General features: G+C 37.8%; 1 protein-coding gene across 14 annotated transcripts in view; it reads left to right on the top strand.

The window, feature by feature from the left end:
- The first annotated feature begins 5,121 nt into the window (after nucleotides 1-5,121).
- EXOC3L4 (exocyst complex component 3 like 4) overlaps nucleotides 5,122-18,910 on the top strand; it is an 82,556-nt gene continuing 68,767 nt past the window's right edge. For all 14 annotated transcript variants that reach the window (XR_011971865.1, XR_011971862.1, XR_011971863.1 and 11 more), the window contains exon 1: nucleotides 5,122-5,330. The gene's annotated coding sequence lies outside the window, so the exon portion shown is untranslated. The remainder of the gene's footprint in view (nucleotides 5,331-18,910) is intronic.

The raw sequence follows: 18,910 nt of genomic DNA, 5'->3' as shown, positions 1-18,910 counted from the left end.
TACTTTAGCTGAAGTTTTTTTTAAATCAGGGGTATCAATCATGACCTCAAATGAAGCTAAAGCAAAAATAGATCTAATTAAAAGGTGTAATCAGGGAAACTACATTTTGCTAAAAAGTACCACAGACAATGAAGTAATAATTTCAATGTCAAGCATTTATGCACCAAATGTTATAGCATCCAAATTCTTAAAGGAAAAGTTAAAAGAGTTACAGGAAGAAACTATGCCAGTGGGCAACCTCAATATTCCTCCCTTAGATAAATTTAAAATATGATAAATTTAACCAAAAAAGAAATAAGAAAGAAGTTAGGGAGATAAATTAAATTTTAGAAAAGTTAGATATGATCAGCCTCTGTACTAAATTTAATGGGAATTAAAAGGAGTATACTTTTTTCTCAGTGATACATGGAACCTACACAAAAATTGATCATGTAGTAGGGCAAAAACATCCTCACAACCAAATGCAGGAAAGCAAAAATACTAAATGCATCTTTTTCATATCACAGTGCAATAAAAATTATATTTGATAAAAAGTCATGGAAATATAGATTAAAAATTGATCAGTGGTACAGTGGACTGAGCTCTTGGCCTGGGGTCAAGTAGTTGTTATTAGTTGTTGCTGAGTCATTTTAGTCATGTTCAAATCTCCATGACCCCATTTGGGGTTTTCTTGGCAAAAATACTAGAGTGGTCATATAGGCAGTATCTGAAACTGAATTTGAACTCAGTTCCTCCTGACTCTAGGACCAGTGCTCCATCTACTGTGATACTTAGTTACCCCGGAGTCAGGAGACCTTCCTTGGAGTCAGGAGGATCTGAGTTAAAATCTGGTCTTACACACTTATTAGCCATGTGATCCTAGGCAAGTCATTTCACCTTGTTTGCCTCAGTTTCCTCATCTGTAAAATGAGCTGGAGAAGGAAATGGCAAACCACTCCTGTATTTTTGCCAGAAAAACCCAAATGGGGTGATAGAGAGTCAGACATGACTGAAATGAATCAACAAAAACAACAAAAAGAATGAGTGGTCCAAAGAACAAATCATAGGAACAAGCAATAATTTCATTAAAGAGAATGATGATGAGACAACATACAAAAATTTATGGGATGCAGCCAAAGTATTACTTAGGGGTAAATATATAACTCTAACCTTTTAGCTTACATCAATAAAATAAAGAAAAAGCAGATATGAATTGGGCATGCAACTAAAAAAACTAGAAAAAGGACAAATTAAAAATCCCCAATTAAACACCAAGTTGGAAATCCTGAAAATCAAAGGAGAGATTAATAAAATTGAAAGTAAGAAAGCCATTCAACTAATACAGAAAAGCAAAAGTTGGTTTTGTAAAAAAACAAAACAAAACAAACCAATAAAATAGACAAATCACTGATTAATTTTATTTAAAAAAAGAAAGAAAACCAAGTTGCCAGTATCAAAAATGAAAAGGGTAAATTCATCCACCAACTAAGACAAATTTAAAGCAATTATTAGGAGCTACTTTGCCCAATTATATGCCAATAAATCTGACAACTTAAAAGAAATAGAGGAATATTTTCAAAATGTAAATTGCCCAGATTAGCATAAGAAAAAATAGAATATTTAAATAACCTTATCTGAGAAAAACAAATTGAACAAACCATCAGTGAGCTCCTAAGAAAAAATCACCAGGACCAAATGGATTCACAAGTGAATTCTACCAAACATTTAAAAACTAATAATTCTAATACTATGTAAACTCTTTGTGAAAATGGGCAAAGAAGGAGTCCTACCAATTACTTTTATGACACAAATACATTCTCTTACATAAACCAGGAAGAACAAAAACAGATAAAGAAAATTATATACCAATTACCTTAATGAATATTGATGTAAAAATTTTAAATAAAGCACTACCAAGGAGATTACAGCACACAAAGATCAGATGCTATGACCAGGTGGGATTTATACCAGGAATGCAGGGCTGGCTCAATATTAGGAAAACTACAATTGATTATATCAATAACAAAATCAACAAAAACCATAAGATTATTACAATAGATACAGAAAAAAACTTTTGACAAAACAGCACTTCATATTAAAAACACTAGAAAGCATAGGAATAAGTGGAACTTTCCAAAAAATGATAGGTAATATCTATCTAAAACGATCAGCAAGCATTATCTGAATGGGCATAAGCTAGGAGTCTTTTCAATAAAATCAGGGGTGAAGCAGAGATGCCCATTATCACCACTATTATTTAATATTGTACTAGAAATGCTAACTACAGCAATAAAAGAATTGAAGGTATTAGAACAGGTAATAAAAAAACTATCCCTCTTTGAAGATAATATTATGGTATATTTAGAGAATCCTAGAGAATCAACTAAAAACTAATTGAAATAACCAGCAAAGTTTCAGGATAAAAAATAAACCCACATAAATCATCAACATTTCTATATATGACCAATAGAGCCTCGTGGCAAGAGATAGAGAAATTCCATTTAAAATGACTTGTAGACAATATAAAATACTTGGGAGTCTACCTGTCAAGACAAATCCAGGAACTATATGAACACAATTAAAAAACACTTTTCATACCACAAAAACAACAACAAAAAGTCATATTTAAACAACTAGAAAAGTATCAGTTGCTCATGGGTAGGCCAAGCCAATGTAATGAAAATGACTATTCTACTTAATCTACTTATTCACTGCTGTACCAATCAAACTACTAAGAAATTATTTTGTAGAGCTAGAAAAAATAATAACAGAATTCATCTGGAAGAATAACAGGTCAAGAATATCAAGGCAATCAATGAAAAAAGTGACAGAAGGTGGTTTAGCCATATTAGAACTCAAACTATTTTGCAAAGCAGCAATTATCTAAACAATCTGGTAGTGGCTAAGAAATAGAGTGATGGATCAGTGGAATAGACTAGGTACATAATACACAGTAGTAAATGACTATAGTAACCTAGTATTTGATAAATCCAAAGATCCAAGCTTTTGGTACAAAAACTCATTATTTGACAAAAACAGTTGGGAAAACTGGAAAACAGTACGGCAAAAATTAGCTATAGATCAATATCTCACACTGCATACCAAGATTAGGTCAAAATGGGTACACGATTTACACATAAAGGGTGATATCATAAGCAAATTAGGAGAACATGGAATAGTTGTCAGATTTATGGAAAAGGGAAGAATTTAGGACCAAACAAGATAGAGAGAGGATTATGAAATGTAAAATAGATAATTTTGACTACATAAAATTAAAAAGTTTTTGCACAAATAAAACCAATGCAACTAAAATGAGAAGAAAAGAAGAAAACTAGGGAAATTTTTTCTAACAAGTATTCTCTGATAAAGGCTTCATTTCTCAGATAGACAGAAAATTGAGTCAAATTTACAAGAATACAAGTCATTCCCCAACTGATGAATGGTCAAAGGATATGGACAAGGAGTTTTCAGATCAAGAAATCAAAGCTGTTTATAGTCGTATGAAGAAATGCTCGAAATCACTTTAATTAGAGAAATGCAAATTATGACAACTTTGAGGTACCACCTCCCACCTATCAAATTGGCCAATATGATAAATGAAAAAAGTGATAAATGTTAGAGGGGATATGGGAAAATTGGAACACTAATGCACTGTTGGTGGAGTTGCAAATTGATCCAGCCATTTTGGAGAACAGTTTGGAACTATGCACAAAGGACTATAAAACTGTGCATACCTTTTGCTCCAGCAATATCACTGCTAGTTCTATACCCTAAAGAGATTTTTGTAAAAGGGGGGAGGGGAAAGGATCCACATGTACAAAAACATTTAAAGCATCTCTTTTTGTGGTGGCTAAGAATTGGAAATTAAGGGGATGCCCATCAATTGAGGAATGACTGAACAAGGTATGGTATAGAATTATGATATAAGAAATAAGTGATAAAAGAAGGATTATTTCAGAAAAACCTGGAAAGGTTTATATGAACTGATGCAAAATGAAATGAGTACAACCAGGAGAACATTATCCACAGTAACAGCCATACTGTATGAAAAAAGACCATGAATGACAGCAATTCTCAGCAATACAATGATCAAAGATAATCCTGAAGGACTCATGATGAAACATGGTATCTGCCTCCAAAAGAAGAACTGATATTTTCTGAATACAGACTGAAGCATATAATTTTTCTCTTTCTTTCTTCCTTCCTTTCATTCATTCTTTTTTTTATTCAAGTCTTCTTGAACAAAAAGACTAATATGGAAATATTTTACATAATTAAATATGTATATCAGTTTGCTTACCATTTCCAGGAGGATGGAGAGGAGAGAAGAGAGGCAGAGAATTTGGAACTTTAAAATTTTTTAAAAATGAATGCCAAAAATTGTTTTTACATGTAATTAGAAAAAATAATTTTTTTAAAAAAGGAAATAATTCAGAGATGACATCCTTTCAGGAGCTTCTAGCAGTGGGCAAGAGAAGTGAGAATATATCTAGCATCCTCCAAGCTCTTTACTCTCTGAATACTTACTATGTGCTGAAGCCTTATTATGGATGGTCCCTAAGCTCTTTTCTGGGCAGCTAGATGGCATCATGGATAGAGTGCTGGGCTTAGAGTCAGGAAGTCTCACCTTCCTGAGTCCAAACCCAAAGTTGGACACTATGTGATCCTGGGCAAGTCACTTAACCTTGTTTGCCTCAATTTCCTCATCTTAAAATGAACTAGAGAAGGAAATGGCAAACCACTCCAGCATCTGGGCCAAGAAAACCCTAAATGGGGTCACAAAAACTCAGACACAACGAAACAAACAAATGCTTTTTCATTTGTGTTCTGACATATAACCTTGAGCAAATCACTAAAGTGAGTCCTGGAGTCTTGGTTTCTTCATCTGTAAAATCAAGGGGCTGGTATATTTGGCCTTTTCGGCACTGTGTAGCTCTATATCTGTAACCTTGTGATCCCAGGTTATTTTTTCCATGGATAACTTGATTTATTTAATTTGTAGGAATTAAATATTCCTATCTTTGGAATCCATTAAGGCAAAGGTCATAGAAATTGCAGCATTTCCCTGCGTTTACTTTCACTTTGGAAAGTGAAAGCAGCTAGAGAGATATAAAAAGACTGAAAAAGGTAAAAACAAACAGAGAGAGAGAGAGAGAGAGAGAGAGAGAGAGAAGGAAGAAGGAGCAGACACAGAGAAAGGAAGGGCAGGAAAGAAGGAGAACAAATCCACAGTTACTGGTCTTCCCACACCTCCCATCCCAGGGCTTGCTGCCAAACCCACATGGGGCTAAGGAGCTGACCAGCTGTCCTAGCCTGACTCTCATCAGAGATCTGACCTCTTTGAAGAACTGGTAGGTACTGTGCAGATCTTCTGCATAGGTGGGAGGGGGGGAGATAATGAGAGTGGAGGGGACACCTTTTGACATCTAGGGAGTTGGCAACTAGTTACTGGTGTCCATCACAGAGTGAACTGCCGAGCCTGAGGGGCTGCTTCTAGGAACTAGCAGTCACATAAATGCAAATAAATGAGTGTAGGAGGTGGGGCAAGGGTGGTTAAGGTGCTTGATAAATGTTGGCTGATTTATCTGACTTGTCTGGAAAGATTTGGACTAGATTATTTCTAAGGTTTCTCTTAGGTTTTGCAACCTGTGCTTCTGTACCTTCCTCCCTGAAGGGTTAGTGGGAACCTTGAATGACAGATCCTTAACCTGTTTCTGAAGGAAGCAGGTAAAATATTCAAGTTAGGTGCCCCCTCCTACAGAAAACTTTTCCTGAGCCCTCCCTCCACCTTTCCCTCTTTTCTTTCTAGACAATTCTGTCTGGACCTTTCCTTTGCCCCAATCACATTACACCATGTACTGTATTTAACTGTAAATGTGATGTTTGCCCACTTAGATTGTCTTCTTCCTGAGGGCAAGGTCGGTGGTAGGGGGTATGTGTCTGTCTTTATATCCCCAGCAGTGAGTCCACGGACCTGAACAAAACAGGGGCTTGTTGATTTTCATGGAGAGGCTTGTTCATGAACTATATTAGTTTGAGTTCACTGAGGCACTCAGTGTGGAGTAGTGGCTAGAGCAAGGGACTTGGAATCAATTTCAGTTCAGTCGTATCCAGGTCTTTGTGACCCCCATTTGGGGTTTTCTTGGCAAAGATATTGAAGTGGTTTGCCATTTCCTTCTCCAGCTCATTTTACAGATGAGGAAACTGAGGCAAACAGGGTTAAATGACTTACCCAGGGTCTCACAACGAGTAAGTGTCTGAGGCCAGATTTGAACTTAGAAAGAGGGGTCTTCTTGACTTCAGGCTCAATACTCTATCCACTGTGGCACCTGGTGGCTTAGTCAAGAATCAAGAAGACCACTTAGACACTTTAGACCCTGAGCAAGTAACTTGCCCTCTCTGTGCCTCCATTTCTTCATCTGTAAAATAAAGGATTTATATTTGATGGTGTCTAAGCTGTTCCCTTCCAGTTGTAAACTGATGACCTTATGAAATGCGTAAATCAGCCCTGTAGGAGTTTAGGAGACATCAGTGATCAATGAAGGTTGGGTTGGACAAGAAAATCTTCCTGGAGGAGATGGCAGCTTAACATTCACAAGAGAGTTAGGGCAATATTTTGGAAGGACAAAGGTCTGATCTGGGAGTTAGAAACCCTCACTGATTTTCTGTGTGATGAACATCTTTCCCCCTTCCCCCTGACCTTTCCCCTGACTCAATTTCTCTCAAATAACCTTACAGGGTTATTGTGAGGAAAGTACTTTATAAGCTGAAAAAGACCTTAGAGGCCACTGAGAACCAGTTTCATTTTAAAGATGAGGAAATGAAGGCATGCACAGGTCACTACTTGACCAGGAACATACATTTAACAACTGTCTGTTGGAGGATTTGAATCTAAGTTTTCCTGACTCTTAAGTCCACTGCTCCAGCAAGTAAACCATGCAGCCTTTACTTAACTATTATTATTAATAAAAATTATTCTGAACTTAAACATCAAAAAAGAACATTTCACACACATAGCATAATAGAAAAGGACTCTCAGTGTAACAGTGAATGTCTATTTCACACAGCTTGCTTTTTTTAAAAAAAGTATATAATAAATTCTACAAGCTACTTTCAAAACTGTCTTGTTTATCTGTGCTTTCTTCTGAATTGCCTGTGAATTTTCAAGATTTTAATGGACTTCTTTTTTTGGGAGGTAGGGGGATATCACTATTACTAATCCTTCATCCTTAACCTTAATCTCTCCACCCTCTCCCCATTAAATGAAAGGAAAAAAAAAAAACCTTTTAACAAATAAGCTTAATCATGCAAAACTGAATTCACATAGTATCTATGTTCAAAAATGCATGTCTCTGAACCTTATGTCCATCACCACTCTGTTAGGACATTGGTAATATACTTCATCATAGGTTCTCTTAAGACATTGTTGGTCATTGTTTTGATAAAAGTTCTGAAGTCTTTCAAAATTGCTTTTTAAAAATGGCATTACTGTCTTTATATAAATTGTTTTCCTGATTTTGCTCACTTCTTCGTGTAAATCCATACTGCCCACTGGGGACCCAACTGGCATTGGGCAACTCAGTTCCTTTCTTATTCATCCCTTGACTTGCCTCGCCCCCTTCCTCTCCCTCTCTGCATATGGTATCATACCCTTACCTGCAGGCACTTTGCCCAAAAGAATGCAAATTTTGATAGCTGAAATCTCACAACGTATCTTTCTTAAAGAACATGCCATAAACCCAATTCACTCAGGCTGTCATTAACTGACCAACATTAGATCCTAGCCCAAGCCCATTCATCATTGCTGCTAATTGCTCAAAGTGAAGGTATGTAACAGTTGTTTCTGTTTTGGCCAAAATCTCTGAAAGTCTTCCCCTCCCAGATTGAGATAGAAATCGTGTGTGTGTGTGTGTGTGTGTGTGTGTGTGTGTGTGTGTCTGTGTCTGTGTCTGTGTCTGTATGTGTGTGTGCGTGTGTGTGTGTGTGTCTGTGTGTTTACATATACTGACTAGATTAAAGAGGCCACTCTTTGCCTCATCTCTTACCTATCCTTAATCACTGAAGGGGCACTGCCTCAGTCAAACTGAGACCTGGGAAAGACCTTAGGCCAAGGTCTCCCACTGCTTCCAGGGCCATCTTTAATCAGTCTGATCTTTATCTTGCTACTGGACTCAGATGGCTCTGGAAGAGAAAGTGAGGCTGGTGACTTTACCCAGCCCTCCCTCACTTAAATCCAATTCACTTGCAAGTCATGGTATCATCTTCCTGATGTAATGTCCCGCTTTGAGAACGAAGGACAAATAACTTCCTAGTATTCTCTGAAATTATCTTTCAGAATTTCTTACGGTGTAATAATATTCACTCACATGCAATTCATTCACCATAATTTGCTCATCCCCCTGTTGGCTAAGAGGAAATCTAAGGTACCCCTTTAGATTCTAATTCTTTTCTCTTCTCACCTTTTAATCCCTCCCTTTAAATGTTAGCCAATGTATTTTGCTTATGACTATTCCTCTCTCGTATGCTCTTTTCTCTTAACCTTACGTCTTCTTTCTTCCCTAGTGAATTTGATATATTTCTACCCCAAATTCTTAGTATGTATGTGTGTATATATTTATGTTGAGCCCTTCTTTGCCTGTTCAGATAAAGGTAAAATTCATCTGATGCCAACTTCCCCTACCCCTTCTGCCATGGTTGTATATTTTTCTTCTCACTCACCCCAATTATAAGAAGTCCCAAGTGACAATCCCTTTTTTTCCTTTCTCCATTGTATATCCTCCTTTTATATTCATTTCTATTTTCCCTCTTCAAACCCTCAGAACAACACTGAATCCATTCACAGGTCCTCTTTTTTTTCTTATTTAACTCCCTTTAATACCCTTTGAAAACATTAATATTCTGAAGAGAAACATGTTTCTTCTTTTGGTATTAGAATATTATATATATATATGTATATATATGTCATACAACTCCCTTTAATTCTTCAAACAACTTTATCTTTCTGGGTTTTTCTGACCTCTTGTGATTTTATTTCAATGTTCCTATTTAGCGCTAACCATCAGAAATGCTTGAAACTCTCCTATTACATTAAAGGTCCATTCCCCTCCTTTTCCTCATTAGGTTATACTCAGCTTTGTAAGGTAAGTTTTTCTTTATTTTAAGGTTGTATCTTTTTGCCTTTCAGAATATTGTATTCTAAGAGCTTTCCTCTTTTATAGTAGAAGCTGATACTGATTGTAGGTTCTTGGTACTTTGAATTTCTTCTTTCTAGATGTTTGCAGTACTTTTTCTTTGATGTGGGAATTCTAGATTTTAACCAATGTCATTATTGAGACTTTTTCTTTGGAGGTCCTTTCAGGAGGTGATAGGTAGATTCTATCTTCACTTTATCCTCTAGTTTTAATAGGTCTGGGCAGCATTCATGCATGAGTTCTTGAAATATAGTGTCTAAGATTTTGAGGGGGAGCATAGTTTTCACTGAGTCCAATGATTTTTTAAAATTACATTTTTATTTTCTTAAATATTTCTCCATTATATGTAAAAGAAATTTAATGTTCATTTAATAATTTTTTTGAGTTCCAAGTTCTCTCCCTCCCCCCTCTCCCATCCATTGAGAAGGCAAGCAATATGGCACTGATTATGTATGAATATGACATCAATCATGTTTAAATTATTATGTGATTACATGTGAAGTCGTACAAAACTTATTTACATATTAGCCAGGTTGCAGAAGAACACACACACACACATACACACAAGAAAAATAAAGCTGAAAAAAAGTATACTTCACCCTGGACTTTAATTCATCAGTTCTCTCTCTGGAGATAGCATTTTTCATCATCAGTCACTTGAAATTGTTTTGGATTATTGTCTTGATCAGAGTAGCTAAGTCTTTCACAATTGATAAGTGTTACAATATTGCTGTTACTGTATACAGTGTTTTCCTGCTTCTGCTCACTTCACTCAGCATCAGTTCATATAAATCTTTCTAGGTTTTTCTGAAATCGACCTGCTCATCATTTCTTATAGCACAATAATATTCCATCACAATCACATATCACAACTTGTTCAGCCATTCCCCAATTGGTGGGCATCCCCTCCATTTCCAATTCTTTGCCACCACAGAAAGACCTGCTCTAAATATTTCATACACATAGGTTTTTTTCCTTTTTCTTTGATGTCTTTGAGATGCAGACCAAATAGTGATCTTCCTGGGTTAAAAAGTATGCACAATTTTATAGACCTTTGGGCATGGTTTCAAATTGCTTCCCAGAATAGTTGAACTAGTTTGCAACTTCACCAACAGTGCATCAATGTCCCAATTTTCCCATATCTTCTCCAGCATTTATCATTTTTCTTGTCTGTCTTTTTAGTTAATCTGATCTAATCAATTGTGAGTTAAAATATTTTTTCATGTGACTATTGATAGCTTTGATTTTTCTTCTGAACAGTGCCTGTTCATATCCTTTGATCACCTATCAATTGATGAATGACATGTATTTTTGTAAATTCAGCTCAATTCCTTATATATTTAAAAAATGAGGCTTTAGTAGAGAAACTTGCTGTAAAATTTTTCCTGTTTCCTGTTTTCCTTCTAATTTTGGCTGAATTAGTTTTGCTTGTGCAAGTCCATTGAGTTTTAAATGATCTCCCCTTGACCTGTTTTCCAGTTCAGATGTTTTTTTTTTCATATCAGATATCTTGCTACCTTTTAATTTTTCAATCTTTTGATTTTTGTTTGAGTATTTCTTACTATTTCATGGGACCATTGATTTCTGATTGGCTTATTCTAGTTTTGGGGAATTCTTACCACTTTCTCTTCTAAGCTTTACTATTTTCTCTTCTAAACTATTTAGTTTCCTTTCAGTTCTTTCCTTCAGAGCTTTCATTTCATTTTTCATCTCTTTATTTCTTGATGGTATTTATGTAATTCTTGTGAGAAATCCATTTTTTTTTATTTGAGTAGCTTATAGTTATGCATTTGGAGTTGCCATTATTTCTGATACTTTTCAGTGTCTTCTTTGATTTACTCATTTCTCCTGCTTTAGTTCATGAATTAGTTCATGAATAATAGTTCATCTAAGGGCCAGGTTCTTTATCCCCTTCTGCACTATTGGGTGAGGTGTGGTCTGTCTCTGGATCACCTGGGTTTTTGCTCTTACTTCTACTCCTTGGAATTAGCCCATTTGGATCTTTAAAGTTCCCAACTGGTATTGGGAAGCCTTGAAGACTTTGGACCAGGGCTGCCTGGGTCTGAGGGCTCTTGTCCCTTGCTAGTTACTGGCTATTCTGTGCTGTCTGCTATCATTCTCCAAGGCTTCCAATGACCCAACTCTCTGGCTTTTTTACTTTCTCAGGGACTCTTTCTGCCTTCAGACATATAGCCTTATAGGCTATGTGTGTCCCTGTCTCTAATCACAGGCTCTCCTTTACTGGCAGTGGCAAGTGTGTGTGTGTATGTGTGTGTGTGTGTTGGGTAACAGGAGATGTTTCCTCTGTTTCCTAGTCCCCTGTTGCATGTGTTGACCTTGTGCAACTCTGTGATGAAAGAAGTCACTCATTGAAATTTCTTATTGAATTTCGTGATCATTTATTCAGTCTGTGTAAATTTCAAGATTTTGCTGGAGCAGGTATATGGGAGCCAGGTGGTCAGCCTCTCATTCAAATAGCCATCTTGGCAGAAAAAATCTCTATTTTAATTATTATAAAGGAATTAACGGGGAGCCCCTGATTAATTTAATGAAATTACAAGGAATGTGCCTTTGTCTGAAGAAGTTTTCCATTATCAAGTCTTTGTCTGAACAAGTTTTCCTTTACTTGGTCCTTAGTAACATGAGTGTACTGGTAAGTGTTTAACAGTTGACTCTCCCAAAAAAAGTATACTCAATACACCTTTAATCTCTAATCTGCATTAACATTTTATTCATAACTTTCTTAAGTCTAGAAATCAACAAAACAATAAATCAAGTCCTGATTTGCAGCATTTACTGATTTCTGAGGTGTGAGTGTTCACAGTGAAAATTTGATAACAGGTGTGAGCTGGCTCCAGCACAGCACCTCTGAGGTGATCGGATACGGTGTTGGGGAACGGGATGAACTCTTGTCAGAAAATCCTTTCCTTAAAATCTGTAATCTGTAAGAGTGAATATAACCAACCCACCCTATTCCCCTATTCCTTTTTGCTGCACTATAGTTCTCTCTTAGGTTTATAAGGGCTACCATACTTATCTCATATCCAGAAAGTTAGTGAGGGCAATCTTATTGCCAGCTCAAGTCTTTTTGTCTTTTTTAATTTCAATTAACAAGCATTTATCAAGTGCTTATTATTTGCCAGACAATGCAAACAATGCTGGAGATACAAAGGCAAAAAAAAACAAACAAACCCCCAAAACCTCAAACCCCATAACAATAATAAAATAATAAGTTGACATTTAGTAAGTTAGCTCACAACGTTCCAGGAAGGCACTGTGCTAATCACTTTATAATTACTATCTCACTTGATCCTCACGGCTACTCTGGGAGGTTGAAACTATTATTATTCCCATTTTGTAGATGAGAAAACTAAAGGAAAGCAACTTGCCCAGGGACACACAGCTAGTAAGTGTCTGAGGTGGGATTTGAGCTCGGTTCTTCCTGAGACCAGGTGCTCTATTCACTCTACTATCTGGCTGCCCCCAAAAGTAGACCCAGATGGAGTGCTCTGAGAAAACAGTAGCTCCTAATTACATAGTTTTGAATGTGTGAGGCAAATTATGATGGTATTATCAACCTCATTTTATATTACAGGAAACTGAGGCCAGGAGAGATAAAAGCAATTGATTCAGGATCACTAAGCTAAGAAGTAGCAGAGTGAGAAGATCTCAGTCTCCTGATTTCTGGGGCAGAACTTTTCCTCTAGTACCATTTTCCACTCAAAGAGAAGTCAGAGAAGAATGAGATGGGGGAGGGGAGGAAGGAAAAGTAAGACTGGGATCCTTTAAGGCCACAAGGTCTTTTAGGTCATCTCCCTAACCTCACCCTTACCCGGCAAGGCAGGGACAAAGCAGGGGGAGGAGACTCAGGAGGCCTGAATGCTTTATCAGGGCCAGGTCTTGCCATGCATTGGTTTATGACCTTATCTCCCTGAGCCATAGCCTGGCCACTGGCCCACAGCAGCTCACACAGCATTGGGAATTTCCACCCAGACTCCTTCTCAGTGTCCAACTCCACCCCCTAGTGCACATGCACTCAAGCTTGCATGTATACACACACACACATACACATACACACACACACACACACATTCCAAGGGTACCCCTCCCCTAGAAAGCTTTGTCACAGATCTTAGCACATACCAATCCTTCTCACCTCAGGGTCATGCCTTCTCTCCTAGATTTCTCACACAGACTCTTCACCCCCACAAATTTCCTCAGAAGCCCTGGGCCCAGACACCTTCCTTTAGACTCAATCCAACCTCCTAGAGACTCTGGAAAGAATAGAAAGGGTCACTGACAGGCCCAAGACACAGATTGGAAAAAGGGGGAAGGAGCAGAGTAGAAAAAAGAAGACAAGAGAGGCCTGGGGTAAAGAAGAGAGAAGAGAGAGATCCATCTGCCTCACTAATGACGAGACTTGGTCCAAGGTCACCTGCCTATCCCTGGTCTAAGAACTGCCATGAGCTTCCTGCCATTGGTACAATTAGCCCATCAGTCTGTCAGACCCTCAATCCATCAGTCCATTGACTTTTGATCCATTAGCCTATCATCACTCCGTTAGTCAGTTCATCAGTTTGTCAATACATCATGATATCTGTCAGGAAAATATAAATATTCCTTGAGCACCTACTGCGTATAGGATCATATATTAGGCTATACTATGAGGGAGACAGAGGAGACTAAACCATATCCCAATCCTCTGGGGATGTCAACCAATCAACAGCTAAGTGCCTCCCACATTCCATGATCTGTGCTATACAACAGGGCTACAAAGAGAAAAACAGTATCTCCTCTTGAGGAGGTTACACTTTTTTGGGGTAAATAAGGTGTACACATATGAGTGGTGTGTGTTGTGTGTGTGTGTGTGTGTGTGTGTGTGTGTGTGTGAGAGAGAGAGAGAGAGAGAGAGAGAGAGAGAGAGAGAGAGAGAGAGAGAGAGAGAGAGAGAGAGAGATGTGAAAGCATAGAGATGGAAGAGGTAATATCAAGTGTGAGAAAATTCAAGGTTAGTTTAGCAGGAATGAAGAGTCTGTGAAGGAGAGTAAATATATAACCAGACTGGAAAAGCAGGTTGAGAAGGTCAGTAAATGTCAAGCAAAGGGATCTGAATTGGACCTGAGAGGCAATTAAGAGGCACTAGTGCTTCTTGAGCAGGACAGTGACATGGTCAGGCCCATCTTGTAAGGATAAAAATAATAATAGCTAACATTTTCTAACTCTTTAAGGTTTGTGAAGTACTTCACATATTGGTTTGGCAGCGATTTGGAGACTGAATTGGAGAGAAGAGAGATGTGAGGCAGGGAGCCTAAGGAGTATGTTATTGCAATTGCAATAATCCAGATGAGAGATGATGAAGAACTGGGCTATGGAGGTGGTCATGGGAGTGGAGGGAAGGAGATAGAAATAAGAGATGTTCTGGAGGTAGAAATGACATGATATGGAGACTGATTAAACATAATGGTGTGACAAGAGTGAGGAGATGAGGATAACTCAGAGTTGTGAACCTGGGTGAATAAAAAGCTAAAGGTGCCTTCAACAGAAATAGAGAAATTAGAAAGAAGGGTGGATTTGGGGAATAAAATATAAGTTAGATTTTTGGATATGTTGAGTTTGAGGTGCCAATGGGACATCTAGTTCTAAATCACAAGGGCCTAAAGCTCTGGAGGGAGAATAGGACTAGATATATAGATATAGGGGACATCTTTGGAGAGATTACAGTTGGACCCATGGAAACTGATGAGGACAAGAGGTAGAGTTTGGAGGCAACAGAAGAGGGGCAAGGACAGAGTACTGGGTTCTGTCTACAGGAAGGAGGTAAGATATGAATCTAGCAAAGAAGACTGAACAGGAGTGGTCAGACAGAACCAAGAAGTGATTCAGGGACCCAGTGTGGGGCAGAGTGAGATAGGAGCCCCAGTAGGCTCTTTGCCTAGTGAGAGGTATGGGGGCTCCAAAGTCTGAGTTGCTGACAAATGATCATTTCTGTCTGAGATGATCAAGCATGATCTTAGAAAGAAGATCCATCTTGTGGCTAAGAGGGTAAACCATGGCTTCTAGGAGGGCCTAATTAGGACAAATAATATCAATAAACTCCATTTCCATATTAATTTAAGGTTAACAAAGTATTTTCCTCTTAGGTACAAAGGTTAGCCCTTTTAGGTAAGAAGTATAATTATTATCCTCATTTTACAGACAAGGAAATTGAACCTCAAATCAAGAAAACGATTTTTGTCCATGGTCCCACAGCTAGTTAAATGTCACTTGCCAATCAGCACTCAAATCTAGATGTGCTGATTGCTAATTAGGCCAGTCTGCTTAGGGATCAGAACTTTGGTCAGTCTGGCTAGAGAAATGAATATATCTGAGGAGGCAGCATGAGTTGGGTGACTAGAAAGGGGAGGTAGTGTTTGACTATGGAGGCACCGAAAACAAAGTGAAGCTACCTTTGGATCCGAGCCTATAAGTAACAGGAAGCCAGTGAAGATCTCAGAGTGGAGGCATAACATGGTCAGACATGTTAGGCATCATAAAGATGATTTTGGCAGCTGACTGAGTGGTCCTTCTACTTTCCTTTGCCAGATCTACTTCATGCCTGGTCTCCTAATCTCTGGGCCCAAATGAGCTATCCTGGACCCCTTTCCATTCTTTCTCCATATCCCTACGCTTGGTGACTTCACACATGTAGTCAGTCAATATCTCTGTGCAAATAACTTCCAGGTCTGTATGGTTTCTCTCTTGAGCTCCAGCCCTACATCACCAACTACCTACTGGACATCTCCAACTGTTTGTCTTAGAAGCACATCAAATTTAATACATCCAAAAGAAATTCATTATCTCCCACACCCTCTTCTTCACTGTGTAGTATTTCTCTGTTTCTGTTGAGTTCAATACCAGCTGCTTCCCTGTCCCTGTCCCACCAAACGCTCATATCCAATCAAGTGCCAATCCTTTTCAGGTCTTCCTCCAAAACATCTCTAACATCCACCTCCTTAATACTCATATAAGTCACCACTTCAACTTAGGTACTCCTTACTTTTCAATTTGAGTATTGCCACAAACACCAAACTGGGCTCTCAGCTTCTGGGGTCTCCCCTAATTCATCTTCTCTTTCATATAGTAGCCAAAACAATCTTAACTAAAGCATGGGTCTGACCTTGTAACTCACTGCTGTTATTGTTTATGCTTGACTTGTGTATAAACCCCAAATGGGGTCACAAAGAGTCAGATGTGACTGAACATTGTCATTCATTAATCCTCTTCTCAAACCCTTTACGTTGAAACTCCATCTTGCCTTGGTATGCCTATTTCACATTACTCTCAAACAGACTCTATGTCCTGAGTCAAAATGGCCCAGTTACTTTTCCTTGAACTCAGCTTTCCATCAGCCACCTCTTGTTTCCACCTCTAAGAATATCTAGCCTCATTCAAGGTTCAACTCCTCTACTATCTACTATGGGAAGCCTCTCTGATCCCTCATTTTTAAAAAAAATTTATTTATTATTTTTAGTTTTCAACATTCACTTTTATAAGATTTTGAGTTCTAAAATTTCCCTCCTCCCTAAGACGGCATGCAATCTGATACAGGCTAAACATGTACAGTCATATCAAACATTAGTCTTGTTATGAAAGAAGAATCAGAACAAAAGGGAAATATCATGAGAAAGAATAAAAAGAGAAAATAGTCTTTGATCTGCATTCAGACTCTATAGTTTTTTTCTCTGGATGTGGATAGCATTTTCGACCATGAGTCCCATTGTCTTAGATCATTGCATTGCTGAGAAGAGCTAAGTCTATCAAAGCTGGTCATCACACAATGTTGCTGTTGCTGTGTACAACGTTCTCCTGGTTCTGCTCACTTCACTCAGCATCAGTTCATGTAAGTTTTTCTAGTTTTTTCTGAAGTCCATTTGCTTATCATTTCTCATGGAGCAATAGTATTCCCTTATATTCATATACTACAACTTAATTACTCATTCCCCAATTGATGGGCATCCCCTCAATTTCCAATTCTTTGCCACCACAAAAAGTGCTGCTATACGTATTTTTGTTCAAGTAAGTCCCTTTCTCTTTTTTATGATCTCTTTGGGATACAGACCTAGTATTGGTATTACTAGAAGAAAAGGTAGGCCCAGTTTTGTAGCCCCTTGGGCATAGTTCCAAATTGTTCTCCAGAATGTTGTCTGATCTCTCTTCTTGTGTTATCTCCCTCCTCAAATAATTAATATTTATGTATTTTTTATGTGTTAGATCCCCCAATAGAATATAAGTTCCTTGACAACAGGGACTAATTTTCTTGTCTGCATATCCCCAGAGCTTAGTATAATACCTCACACATAGCAGGCACTTAAAGTTTGTTAGAAGGTATTGGGTTAAATTAATTAATGTGAGGATTGACTAGAGAGAGACATCAGTTAATCTACTATAATACTCTTGATTATACTCGTGAATTCCCAGCAAAAATGAGCATGATCTTTTAGGGTACGAGATGGATAATCAATGAAATAGGGGACTTCCAAACCTTCCTGATGAAAAGACCAGAGCTCAACAGAAAATTTGATCTTCAAATACAAGACTCAAGAGAAGCATGAAAAGGTAAACAGGAAAGAAAAAAAACCATGTTATTAATAAGGGTAAACTGTTTACATCCCTACAAAGGAAGATAACACTTGTAACTCTTGAGAACTGTATTGTTATTATGCCATTTAAAAAGAGTATAAGTTGACTTTGATGTGATGTTAAAAAAGTCTAAGTGGTAAAAAAGGATTGTACTGAGAGAAGAGGAAAGGAAGAGGCAGACAAGGGTAAATTACATCACATGAAAAGGCCCAAAAACATATTACAATAGAGAGAAAGAAGGGAGAAAGATAAGCATTATCTGAAACTTACTCTCATCAGATCTGGCTCAAAAAGGGAATAACATAATCAGTTAGGTATAGAAATCTAACTTGCCCTATAGGAAATAGGAGGAGAAAGGAGAAAGAAAAGGGAGGGAGTGGAGAGAAGGGAGGGAAGAATTAGTAAGAGTAAAGGGGAAGAAAAGGGAGGAGGCTGATAGAAGGGAGGGTAGACTGAGGGAGACAGTGGTCGAAAGCAAAACTCTAGTGAGGAGTGAAAGGGAGAAAGGAGAGAGAAAAGCATAAAAAGGGAAAATAAGATAGAGAGGAAGACACAGATAGTAATCATAACTGTGAATGTGAATGGGATGAACTCTCCCATAAAATGGAAGCAGATAGCAGAGTAGATTAAGAACCATAATCCTACAATATGTTGTTTACAAGAAACACATTTGAAGCAGAGGGACACATGAAGTGTAAAGGTAGAAGGCTAGAGAAGAATATATTATGCTTCAGCTGAAATAAAAAAAAAAAGCAAGGGTAACAATCCTGATCTCAAACAAAGCAAAACCAAAAATATATCTACTTAAAAAAAGATAAGGAAGGAGACTACATCCTGCTAAAAGTTACCATAGATAAAATTGTGCATATCCTTTGACCCAGCAATACCACTTCTAGATCTGTATCCCAAAGAGATCATAAAAAAGGCAAAAGGACCCACATGTATAAAAATATTTATAGCATATCAAAAAGGGCTAAGGCTTTCACTGAAGTGCTAGGGACTTTCCATTGTTCCTGAGTTAACAACTTTGTGGATTTGGAACAAGGTCCAGGACACTGATAATCCCAAGGTTAGACTGATGGCCTTCTCTACCCTTCTATTAGCAGCCCTATCCCTTAGAA

The sequence above is a fragment of the Notamacropus eugenii genome, chromosome 1 (genome assembly GCF_028372415.1).
Source record: "Notamacropus eugenii isolate mMacEug1 chromosome 1, mMacEug1.pri_v2, whole genome shotgun sequence".
NCBI classification, from domain to species: Eukaryota; Metazoa; Chordata; class Mammalia; order Diprotodontia; family Macropodidae; genus Notamacropus; species Notamacropus eugenii.
This window is presented reverse-complemented; position numbering and strand designations above follow the sequence as displayed.